General features: G+C 48.5%; 1 protein-coding gene across 6 annotated transcripts in view; it reads left to right on the forward strand.

The window, feature by feature from the left end:
- Positions 1 to 12,787, forward strand: part of EPB41L1 (erythrocyte membrane protein band 4.1 like 1) — a 164,808-nt gene that overhangs the window by 14,072 nt on the left and 137,949 nt on the right. For 4 of the 6 annotated variants that reach the window (XM_021921095.2, XM_021921096.2, XM_031656722.1 and 1 more), the window contains exon 6: positions 4,855 to 4,917. The gene's annotated coding sequence lies outside the window, so the exon portion shown is untranslated. Of the gene's footprint in view, positions 1 to 4,854; positions 4,918 to 11,882; positions 12,013 to 12,787 lie in introns of those variants that run through there. The other 2 variants (XM_009216189.3, XM_031656717.1) reach the window with 2 other exon arrangements.

A 12,787-nucleotide genomic window follows, 5' to 3' on the forward strand; every position in this document is an offset into this window, starting at 1 on the left:
GTGGTGACGGTTTCACAACTTTGTGGATATACTAAAAACCAACTATACACTTTAAAATGATTAATTTTATATATTAATTATATCTCAAGAAAAAGTACAGTATATAATAGTAGGCACCCATGTACATACTACCTAATTCAAGAAAAAAACGGTTACACATACAATTGCAATATCCTATGTATTGTTCTTCCATCCCATTCCCCTCCCTCTCTACCCAGAAGTGGCCACTACCCTGAAGTTGGTGTTTATCATGGCAATTGTCTTCGTTTATTTGGGCTGCTATCACAAAACACTTTAGACTGATTATCTTATAAGCAACAGAAACTTATTTCTCACAGTTCTGGAGGTTGGGAAGGCCAAGATCAATGGGGTGGTGGTTTCTGGTGAGGGCTTACTTTCTCACAGACTTCACCTTGTACGGTGTCCTCACATGGTGGAAGGGGCCAGGTAGCTCTCTTAAGTCTCTTTTATAAGGGCGGTAATCCCATTCATGAGGGTATCCAATCATCTCCTAAAGGCCTCATCTTCTAACACTGTCACATTTGGGATTACGTTTCAATGTATGACTCTTGGGGACATACAAACATTCAGAGCATAGCAGTAATACATGTCTTTATAACTTTTAACAAACATATGAATATCCCTAAACAATATATAGCATTGCTTTGTGTGTTTTTAAGCTTAATATAAATCACATAAGTTGCATCCTCTGCAATATTCTTTTCCTACCAACATTATGTTTTTGAGAATTATCCATATTCTCTCTTTTTTGAGACAGTCTGGCTCTGTCACCCAGGCTGGAGTGCAGGGTGTGATCTCGGCTCACTGCAACCTCTGCCTCCCAGGATCAAGTGATTCTCCTGCCTCAGCCTCCCAAGCAGCTGCAATTACAGGTGCCCACCACCACACCCAGCTAATTTTTGTATTTTTTGTAGAGACAGTTTCACCATGTTGTTCAGGCTGGTCTCCCAACCTCAAGTGATCTACCTGCCTTGGCCTCCCAAAGTTCTGGGATTACAGGCGTGAGCCACCGCACCCGGTGAAGTATCCATATTCCTACCTCTCACTGCTGTGTAGTATTTTACTATATGACTACACTGTAATTTATTTTCTACATTTACCTATTGGTGGACATTTAGATTGTTTCTAATTTTTCAATATTTCAAACAATGCTTCAGAGAACATCTCCAACAGGTTTCCTTTTGTGCATGTTCATTTCCCTGGGTTTTCTATTCAGGAGTAGGATTGCCAAGTCAAAGGCCTACACATCTTCTACTTGGTTAGCTATTGCCACAAGTCCATGACCAGTTAGGTGGAGCGTTTTCATGTTTATTGGCCGTTTGTATTTCTTCAGTGGCTCTATGTTCACATCCTTTGTCCATTCTCCTAATAGACATTTTTTAGGAATTCTTTATGTAGTTTTGAATTCTCATCCTTTGCCAGCCAAAACATTGCAGAGATTTTCTCCCATTTAGTAGTTTATCTTTTTTCCCTTTATGACATCTTTTGGTGTACAGAATTTCTACATTTAATCTGGTTGACCATACCAAGTTTTTTCATTTTTGATTTGTGTGATGATTAATTTTACGTGTCAATTTGACTGGGTCATGGCATGCCCAGATATTTGGTTAAACATTATTCTGGGTGTGTCCGTGAAGGTGTTTGTAGATGAGATTAACTTTTGAATCTGTAGACTGAGTAAAGCAGATTGCCCTTCCCAAGTGGGTGGGCCTCATTCAATCCATTGAAGGCCTGAATAGAGCAAAAAGGTGGAGTAAGAGAATTCTTTCTCCCTGACTGCTTCATGCTGGTACTTTGGTCGTCTCCTGCCTTTAGACTTTTTTTTTGAGACAGTCTCTCGCTGTCACCCACACTGGAGTGCAGCGGCGGGATACTGGCTCACTGCAACCTCTGCCTCCTGGGTTAAAGCGATTCTCTTGCCTCAGCCTCCTGAGTTGCTGGGATTACAGAGTCCAGCCACCACGCCCGGCTAATTTTTTGTATTTTTAGTAGAGATAGGATTTCACTATGTTGGCCAGGCTGGTCCCGAACTCCTGACCTCAAGTGATCTGCCTGCCTTGGCCTCCCAAAGTGCTGGGATTATAGGCATGAACCACTGTTCCCGGCCTGCCTTTGGACTCTTATTTGGACCATTGGCTCTCTTGGTTCTCAGGCCTTTGGACTCAGACTAGAACTAAACCATTGGCTCTCCTGTGTCTCCAGCTTGCTGACTCCAAATCTTGGGGCTTAGCTTCTATAACCGTATGACCTAATTTTTTATAATAATCTCTCTCTATTCTGTTGGTTCTGTCAGAAGCATTTGAACCAGAGCAACTCCATCTTGAGTAGGTGCTAGGTAAAATAAGGCTAAGACCTGCTAGGCTGCATTCCTAGCTGGTTAGGCATTCTAAGTTACAGGATGAGATAGGAAGGCACAAGACGCAGGTCATAAAGACCTTGCTGATAAAACAGGTTTGCAGTAAAGAAGCCAGCTAAAACCCACCAAAACCAAGACAGCAACAAGAGTGACCTCTGGTCATCCTCACTGCTACACTCCCACCAGCACCATGACAGTTTACAAATGCCATAGTAATGTCAGGAAGTTACCCTATATGATCTAAAAGGGGAGGCATGAATAAACGACCCCTTGTTTAGCATATAATCAAGAAATAACCATAAAAATGGGCAACCAGCAGCCCTGGGGGTTGCTCTGTCTAAGGAGTAGCTATTCTTTTATTCCTCTACTTTCTCAATAAACTTGTTTTCCTGGGCATGGTGGCTTATGCCTGTAATCCCAACACTTTGGGAAGCCGAGGCGGGTGACCTGAGGTCAGGAGTTCAAGACCAGCCTGGCCAACATGGTGAAACCCTGTCTCTACTAAAAATTCAAAAATTAGCCAGGCATGGTGGTGGGTGCCTGTAATCCCAGCTACTTGGGAGGCTAAGGCGGGAGAATTGCTTGAGCCTGGGAGGCGGAGATTGCAGTGAGCTGAGATCCCGCCACTGCACTCCAGCCTGGGCGACAGAGACTCTATGCCTCCACCCCCACCCCGAAAACAAACAAAAACACAACTTGCTTTCACTTTACCCTATGGACTTGCCCTGAATTCTTTCTGGCATAACATCCAAGAACCCTCTCTTGGGGTCTGGATCCGGACCCCTTTCCAGTAATACTTCTGTTTTTCTGGAGCACTCAGAGTAATACAATTTGTGATGTTTTGCATCTTGTTAAGGAACTATTTCCTTACCCTCAGGTCCTGAAGATGATTTTCTTTAGTTTCTAAAGATCGTAAAGTTTTGCTTTTCAAATTCAGGTCTTTAATCTAACTGGGGGCTATTTTCATGTATGCTACAAGGTAGGAAGCCATTTTATTTTTTTCCCCAAATGATTAACCAGTTGTTCAGTGTTATTTTTTTTTTTTTTTTTTTTGAGACAGAGTCTCGCTCTGTAGCCCAGGCTGGAGTGAAGTGGCCGGATCTCAGCTCACTGCAAGCTCCGCCTCCCGGGTTCACGCCATTCTCCGGCCTCAGCCTCCCGAGTAGCTGGGACTACAGGCGCCCGCCACCTCGCCCGGCTATTTTTTGTATTTCTTAGTAGAGACGGGGTTTCACCGTGTTAGCCAGGATGGTCTCGATCTCCTGACCTCGTGATCCGCCCATCTCAGCCTCCCAAAGTGCTGGGATTACAGGCTTGAGCCACCGCGCCCGGCCTCAGTGTTATTTTTAAACAATCCATCTGTATTAGTTTCCCAAGACTGTCATAACAAATTACCACAAGCTGGGTGGCTTAAAACAACAGCAATTTATTTTCTCACAGTTCAGAAGGCCAGAAGTCTGAAATTAAGGTGTCAGCAGCACTGGTTCCTTCTGAAGATTCTGAGGGAGGAAACCTCCCATGCCTCTCTCTTAGCCTTGGTGGTTGCCAGCAATCCTTGGCATTCCTTGGCTTGTGGACACATCACTAATCTTTCTCTCCATCTTCACATTGTCTTATTTTCTGTGTCTCCCGGTGTCTTCTCCTCTTCTTATAAGGACACCAGTCATTGGATTTAGGGCCCACCCTAAATCCAGGATGAGTTATTATTGAAATCCTGAACTAATTACATCTGGAAAGATCCCATTTCCAAATAAGTTAATATTCTGAGGTTCTGAGGGGACATGAATTTTGGGGGGTACACTATTCAGCCCACTATATAGCATCATCTTTTGTTTTTTTGGTTTTTTTTTTGAGACGGAGTCTTGCTCTACCGCCCAGGCTGGAGTGCAGTGGCGCGATCTCGGTTCACTGCAAGCTCTGCCTCCCGGGTTCCCGCCATTCCCTGCCTCAGCCTCCCGAGTAGCTGGGACTACAGGCGCCCGCCACCTCACCTGACTAGATTTTTGTATTTTTTAGTAGAGACAGGGTTTCACCGTGTTAGCCAGGATGGTCTCGATCTCCTGACCTCGTGATCCGCCCGCCTCGGCCTCCCAAAGTGCTGGGATTACAGGCGTCAGCCACCGCGCCCAGCCAGCATCATCTTTTGCTACTCTTTTGTAAATTCTATTTCTGTTGTTTGTCAAGTGTCCATTTATGTGTGGGCAGAGTGGTCATTTTATAATGTAAATCTCTGATGAAATGGTGATACATTTTTCATGAGATAATCTTATTTAATCCTCACAACAGTGCCATGAGGTAGCTGCTGCTAAAATCACCTACTGTTGAGGGGTGTGTCAGTCAGCATTTGCTAAGTATGACGTGGTAACAAACAACCCCAAACTCTCAGTGACTTACAAAAAGCCAATTGCTTTCTTCATCACATTACACATCACAACTGTAGATTGACTGCAGCTTTGCTCTGTGTCTTTTCATTCCAGGGTCCAGACTGAAGGCACAGGCCCTATCCAAGACACAACATTTCCAGTGGCAGAGATAAAAAAGTAAGATTTTAGACTCAAACATGCAATGGCACTCCAGGTTTCTGCTTCGAACTGGCGTATATCTCTCTAGCTCACATTTCACTGGCCAAAGGAAGTCTTGTGGTTAAGCTTGACAATGGGCTGGGGAAGTGCACTCCTTCCTCTGGAAGGTACACAAGTCGCATGGCAACTGGCTAGGATGGATAATTCTCTTACTGGCCAAGGGAAGGGCAAATAATGGAGAAAAATAATACGTCAACCACAAGGGTTGAGTAACTTTCCCAAGATCAAACCACTGGGAAGGGACAGAGGCAGGGTTCAAACTCAGACAGTCTGTCTCCAAAGCCATAGTGAACTCCATGACTCCCTACTGCCTGTTAGATGGAATCCAAATATATTTAAGCTTTAGGGCATTCCTGCAGCCTGGAGGGCCCTTCTACGTAATTTGTGTGCTGAATTCACTCTTTAAGACTCCACTCTAATCTCAACTCCTTGGATTCACTCTTACTTGTCATGTGTTCCCTCTGCTCTAAGGCCCTTGCACAATGTTCCCAAATGTTTGCAGTATTTTGGGATGAAAGGAGTGAGGAGCACAAGCTGCAACTGGACTGCGCTCCTGAGGAGGAGAACACTTGGCCTACTTTTCCGCCCCTGTAAACTAAGCTTAGCACCTTGTGCTTGGGTGACTCTCACAGGTCAGCCCCACATGACTCACTCTGTAAGCCTTCAGCGCCGTCACCGCAAGGTCCTGGGCTAGGGTGTGTGAGTTGGTGGGTGGGGGGGGAGGTGGAAATTAACTTTCACCTTTCAGGAACCTTTCCCTTCCCCAGGAGAAGGACAAGTGTAAGTCCTTCCCTGAAACAGTCTGGGCAAGTCTCTACTCATCACTTCTAGGAGGACTGGGGAGGCCCTGGAAGGTGCAGAGGAGGAAGCTCTGAGAAGTAGAAAGAGCACCAAACTGCACCATGGAAGACTTTACTAATTTGTCCAAGTGATTGAATTTACCTTCTCTGAGCTTCAGTTTCCCCAGCTATAAAGTGGCAACAACACTGATCTTGCTGTCTTCCTTAAGTTGCTGCAAAAAGACATCGTAAAAATCTTTACGATGCTGGGCGGGGTGGCTCATGCCTGTAGCAGATCACCTGAGATTAAGAGTTCGAGACCAGCCTGGCCAACACGGTGAAACCTCATCTCTACTAAAAATACAAAAATTAGCCAGGCATGGTGGTAGCCACCTGTAATCGCAGCTATTCAGGAGGCTGAGACATGAGAATCGCTCGAACCCAGGAGGTGGAGGTTGCAGTGAGCAAAGATAGTGCTACTGTACTCCAGCCAGGGCAATGGAGCAAGACTCCATCTCAAAAAAAAAAAAAAAAATCTTTAAGAATGCAGCCTGAAATCACACAGACTTGTACTGGAATCCTTCTCATAAGCTATGTGATGAGAAAGTTATAGATCCCCATGAGCCATTACAGCTACCTCCCAGGGTGAGAAAATTATGTAAGTAACTTTCATAGCATATACTAAGTACTCAATAATGTTGGCTATTCCTATATGAGATGATAATACTTATTACTATTTAGGGAAAGGCCCAGACAAGGACCATCTATGAACATTGAAAGGAGGGAGTACAGAGGCTAACTTTTCTTAGAATTGGTTGCTTCTTTTAGCCAAGTATAAGGTGTGGCTCAAAGGAATGAGGAAGCAGTTAATGAGGTGACAGGGCACAGAATACTGTTTGTCTTCACAGATCTTCGGGGAGGGATAGAGTGGTTAGCTGACCTTCCCAAAAGATCAGAGATCCTCATCTCTTGTCCACCCACAGATGCAGGCCACTTGACTCTGTCCCATCCCCTCCTACAAGTCCAGTCACCACGTCCTGGTGAGGCTGCTTTGACATAATAATAACAATGGTACCTGTACTAATGATACTGTTACTTTGAAGTGTACGAAGGTTTTCTAATACATTATCCCAGTTATCCTTTGTTATCTCTCTCCTATTCACAGCATCCAGAGTTAGGAAGGATATTGCAGATCATTCTGCATTTTACAGATGGGAACTCTGAAATTTGAATAAAGGAAGGGATCTATCTACTCAAGGGCTGGGATTTCCCTCAGACTACACAATAGGTTAATAGCAGGGGCAGGACTAGAACCTGCAGCTCCTGACTACCAACCTAGTGCCAGTGCCTCTTTCAAGTCACATTTGCGTTGGCTTTCCATTCCCATGGCCTCCCAGTCTATTATCTTATCTCCTGGGCCACTACAGTGGTTCCTACTGGTCCTGCCTGCCTCTGATCCCTCCCCACCCATTTCTTCTATACATACAGTCACATAATTGTCTGGAAGCACAGCTTTGATCTTGTCTTTCCCTTCCTAATAGAACTTGCCCATTTTTTCAACTTGAGAGGTCACCAGGATCCAGTTCAGTTTCCCAATGAAGACTTAATCTTTCCTTGAATATATGTATTGACAAGGAGTTCATCACTCCCAAGGTGGTCCATTCCATTCTTGGGTAGCTCCAGCTGTTAGGGAGTTCTTTATAGTAAGCTGAAATTGTCTTCCTGGATATCCCCCACACTGGAGCTGATGGAATTCTCTCTCTCTCTCTCTTTTTTTTGAGACTGAGTCTCATCACTCTGTTGTCCAGGCTAGAGTGCAGTGGTGCAATCTCAGCTCACTGCAACCTCTACCTCCCAGGGTCAAGCAATTCTTATGTCTCAGCCTCCCAAGTAGCTGGGACTATAGGCATAAGCCACCAAGCCTGGCTAATTTTTTTATATTTTTAGTAGAGACATGGTTTCACCATGTTGGCCAGGCTGGTCTCAAACTCCTGGCCTCAGGTGATCTGCCCACCTCGGCCTCCCAAAGTGCTGGGATTACAGGTGTGAGCCATCACACTCAGCCCTTTTTTTTTTTTTTTAAAGACAGAGTTTCACTCTTGTTGCCCAGGCTGGAGTGCAGTGATGTGATCTCAGCTCACTGATTGTTCAAGACACTCAACCTCCCAAATAGCTGGGATTACAGGCATGTGCCACCACACCCAGCTAATTTTGTATTTTAGTAGAGATGGGGTTTCACCACGTTGGCAAGGCTGATCTTGAACTCCTGACCTCAGATGATCCACCTGCTTGGCCTTCCAAAGTGTTGGGATTACAGGCGTGAGCCACAGCACCTGGCCAGTGGAATTCTTTCATATCCATTCCAGCAGCAAATCTGTAGTCACTGTTTCATATGAACCAGGTCCTGGATGGACTAGGTGCTGAGAAGAGCAGCATGTAAATTTGATATGGATCCTTCCCTCAGAGAGGGTGGCCTAGGAGTTTGCTAATGCAGAATTTTTTGTTTTGTTTATTAGATCTAAACGAAAAGAAACAAATCAAATCCCCTTTCTATATGATAGCCCTTCAGAGGTGTGGAGATAGTCACCACGTCTCCCCTGTGCTTTTACCCTTCTCCAAGCTATTTAAATCATTCATCATACAGCATGGCGTCCAGGTCCTCTATGTTCCGGTCTCCTGTAGACATGCTCCAGTCCTCCTGAGAATATGGGGCTCACAAATGAGCTCGGTGGTCCAGCTGTGATCCATTTAGGACAGAGCTCGCCCAACTCTGGTTTCTTTTTTTCTTTTTTCTTTTTTTTTTGTTTTTTTGAGATGGGGTCCCACTGTTGTCACTCATGCTGGAGTGCAATGGTGTGATTTCGGCTCACTGCAACCTCCGCCTCCCAGAGTCAAGGGATTCTCCTCCCTCCCAAGTAGCTGGGATTATAGGAGTGTGCCACCATGCCTGGCTAATATTGTTTTTTGTTTTTTTTTTTTGAGACGGAGTCTCACCCTGTTGCCCAGGCTGGAATGCAATGGCACGGCAATGGCGCGATCTTGGCTCACTGCAACCTCCACCTCCCGGGTTCAAGCAATTCTCCTGCCTCAGCCTCCTGAATAGCTGTGATTACAGGCACGTGCCACCACACTCGGCTAATTTTTTTTTTTTTTTGTATCTTTAGTAGAGACAGGGTTTCACCATGTTGGCCAGGCTGGTCTCGAGCTCCTGATCTCATGATCCACCCACCTCGGTCTTCCAAAGTGCTGGGATTATGGGCATGAGCCAGTACGCCCGGCCTCAACTCTGGTTTCCGTTGATACAATATTCATATTCACTTTCTCCTCCTTCCTTTCTTCCCTTTCTCTTTCTTTCTTCTCTTTGTTCCCTCCTCCCTCCCTCCCTTTCTCTCTTCCTTACTCCTTTTCTCCCTTTTTTTCTTTCTTTTTGGCAGCACATTGCATTGTTGAGCTTGAGGTCAACTAAAACCTTTAAATCACTTTCACTGTAACTACCCTTGATCTAGATTCTTTCTACACTGTATTTGGGGCACTTGCTCATTTGAAAGGGCACTGTCCAATATGGCAGCCATTGTGGCCTTTCAAATTTAAATTACTTAAATAAAATTATTATTTTGCATTTCCTCAGTTGGACTAACCACACTTCAAGTGCTCAATAGCCACAGAGGGCTAGTAGCCACCATATCAGACAGCAAAGATTCAGGATATTTCCATCATCATGGAAAGTTCTGTGGGACTGCTCTGGTTTGGACCTAAGTGCAGGAGTTTATACTTACTTTGAGGCATGTCATCTTGAGAGTTCCAGCTTGGCCTCCAAGGCTGCTGAGAGCTTTAAGAAACTGATTCTGGTTTCCGGAGTGTTCACTTTCCCTCCCAACCTCATGACAACAGTAGATTTGATCAATGTTTCATACCTTCCTCTGCTTCATCTAAAACTAACTGATAAAAATCCCCAGCAGAACAGAGAGGCTTGCAACCGAGTCCGCTATGTGGCACCCTGCTCTCCAGCCCCATATGGCAGTTGTGCAGTCATTTAACAAATTAGACCTATATCCTAGGTATTGTGCTGGGTACCAGGTACCTACAAGGAACACGGAAGACATCAAAAAAAAAAAAAAAGAAGAGTCCTGCTGAGTTGGGTGCTCTAGTAGTTCAAATGTCTTTGCCTCCCATTCAAGGCTGCTTCTTCTGTTTTGTGGTTGTTAAAAGTGGAAGCTTGGGGCTGGGCACAGTGGCTCACACCTGTAATCCCAGCACTTTGGGAGGCCGAGGTGGGCGGATCACTTGAGTCCAGGAGTTTGAGACCAGCCTGACCAACATGGTGAAACCCTGTCTGTACTAAAAATACAAAAATTAGCTGGACGTGGTGGTATACGCCTGTAATCCCAGCTACTCGGGAGGCTGAGGCAGGAGAATCACTCGAACCCAGGAGGTAGAGGTTACAGTGAGCCAAGATTGTACCACTGCACTACAGTCTGGGTGACAGAGTGAAAGTCTGTCTCAAAAAGAAAAACAAACAAAACAAAACAAAACAAAAAAAACCCGGAAGCTTGGGAGTCAGCTTTCCAAGTTTGGATCCTGGCTCTGACACTTTAGAAGCTATGTGATGTCTTTTGTGTTTCTGTTTCAGCATGCGTAATGTGGGAATAAGAATAACCTCTAATGTTATTGCGAGAATTAAATGAGTTAATGCAAATAAAGCTGTTAGAACAATAAATACAGTAAGTGTTCCTAAAAAGTGAGTTATTATCAGTTCTTATTGTTAATCATAATCTTCCTTCCTGGACAAGCCATGTTCAGTTCTGCTTTGGGGCCTCAGTTCCCTTAGTGGTGCCCTCCCTTAGTTTGTGTAAGTCCTTGGAGGCCCAAACGCTGCCTTTCCTTCCTGCTTTCTTATGTTCTCTGTTGCTCACTTTGCACCTGCTCTTAGTATCCTATACTTGAGGCATGGACCACAGTGAAGAACCAGAATTGCTGGGCTTCATCTTGGCTCTGTGCTGCCTGGAGGGGAGACCTAGGATAGGCTCCTGTTCTGCAAAATGGGATAATCCCAGCTGCCACGTAAGTGAGACAAGTAGGTGAAAGCTACTTAGTAGGCCTTTGCATATGTCCTGACTTCCAGTAAAACCCTGGCAAGTGAGTGACATTTGCTTCTTCCTTCTGTTTCTTCCTTTAGCATCTAACAAAGGAGGCCCAGGCTCATTATTCCGGGCACTTCTGGAGGGCCTGGCCCTGCCCCAGGAGCCTTAGGGCAGGAATTCCTCTCTTTATCTGCAGAAGGCAGACACTTTATCCCTGCCTCATCTTCTTCCAGATGCTATCTTGGGCTCGCTGAACACGAGTTAGTTCCTCCTCTCTCCTAGCCTCGGTGTGTACTCCAAGCAGTACCTAAAGGAGTGCCTATAAGGGCTGTGGTGGTTATAACGCTAATTTAGAAAAGCCCATACTTTGGGGGTGTTTGGGCTTGTGGAGGATGGGCATCGGGATCCCAGAGCCAGGGACTCGGCCCTTGGAGAGCCCCCAGAGAGTCCAGAGGTTGCCACCTGCGAGGGGCTAGAACGCGCTGGGCGATCCTCCGCGAGCCCTGGCCGCGGGAACAATGGGAGCGCGGCGTGGAGGAGGGTGGGCGTGGGCCAGGTCCCGGTTGGAGGTAGACGAGGTCGGCTAGCTGGGCGCGGGGCCGCGGGGTTACTCCGGGGCACCAGGCACACAGCCGAGAAGTCTAAGCCAGTGAAAACGGAGGTCGGCGCTGGCGGGAACCCGGGAGGAGGTGGGGGCCCCGGGTGGGGTCTGCTCCTCTTCTTCGCCGGGCCTCTGAGCCCCGCCGCGGCTCAGGTTCACGCCGGGCCCACGTGGGGAAGCCGGCGGCGAGCCCCCAGCGCCGGGAGGGTTCGCGAGGCTCAGCCCCTTCCTCTGCTGCCCTCCCCGGGACCGGCGCGCGGCCACAGCTCCGGCGGCTCCGGCGCTCCCCTGGTGTTGGCTGCTCGCCGCCGCTGCTTGCTCTTTCGCTCGCCCGCCCGCTGCTGCTTCGGGGGCCGGGATCGCCGCCGCCTCCTTCGGGGGAGCCGGCCGGGGCGGGGCGGAGCAGGGAGAGGAGGTGTGGGGGGCGGGCGAGGAGGGGGCTGAGCGCCGTGGGAGGGAGAGCAGGAGCGAGCGCGCGAGCGAGCGGGGCATTTCTGCGCAGCTCTAGCGCGCCTCGGAGCCCGCCGGGGCACCCGCCGGACTCCAGAACCGCCAGCCAGACAGAGCCCGGAAGCTGCGCCGCCGCCGCCAGGTTAGCCGTGCCCGCCGTCCCCCTCCGCGTCTCGGGGACCCCGACGCGTCGGGTCCCTCGTGTGCGTGTGGGGTGGCCGCCAAGGGCGGCGGGCTCGATCCCCGATCTTCGGGCACTGACAGGCCGGCGGGCCGGCTCCGGGACCCGCGGGCTTCGGTTCGTGCGTGTCGGGACTGGCGCGGGTTTGTGTGTCGGGGCTCCAGTCTCTGGGTGTGTGTTAGGTGTGAGCGCGCGTGTGCCCGTGGATCCGTGCGAGCGGCTGCTGGGTGTGCGCGCGCGTGCGTGTGTGCATCTGTGTGTGCGTGTGTGAGGGTGTGTGTCTTGCGTGTCTTCGCGCGTCTGGACTGAGTGGTGCGTGCGTATCTGGGTGAGGGTGCGTGTGTCTGCGTGTGTCTGTCGATGAATGTGTCTGTGAGAGGGTGTGTCCGAATGTGTAGCAGTGTGTACACCTCTGGGTGAGGGCGTGTGCCAGTGGCTTCGCTTGTGGCTGGAGCCTGTGGCGGGTGTGTGTGTGTGTGTGTGTCGCTGTGTGCGCGCCAGTGTGACACCCGTGTGTGCGCGTGTGAGGGCGGGTATGCGCCCGCGTAGCCCCGTGTAGCCCCCCGTGTGCGTGTGCGCGGCTTTGTCTTCGCACTGCCGGGAGGAAGGGGTGGGGGCGGCGGTCCAGGCGCTGCCGTCGCTGGGAGCTGGGCACCTGGCCCGGGCGGTGGGTGGCGGCGGCGGGGGTGTCCCTTCCCCGTCGGGCGGAGACTCCCTGCTGGCAGGTGGGCGGCCA

This window comes from Papio anubis, chromosome 16 (genome assembly GCF_008728515.1).
Source record: "Papio anubis isolate 15944 chromosome 16, Panubis1.0, whole genome shotgun sequence".
Classification (NCBI taxonomy): Eukaryota; Metazoa; Chordata; class Mammalia; order Primates; family Cercopithecidae; genus Papio; species Papio anubis.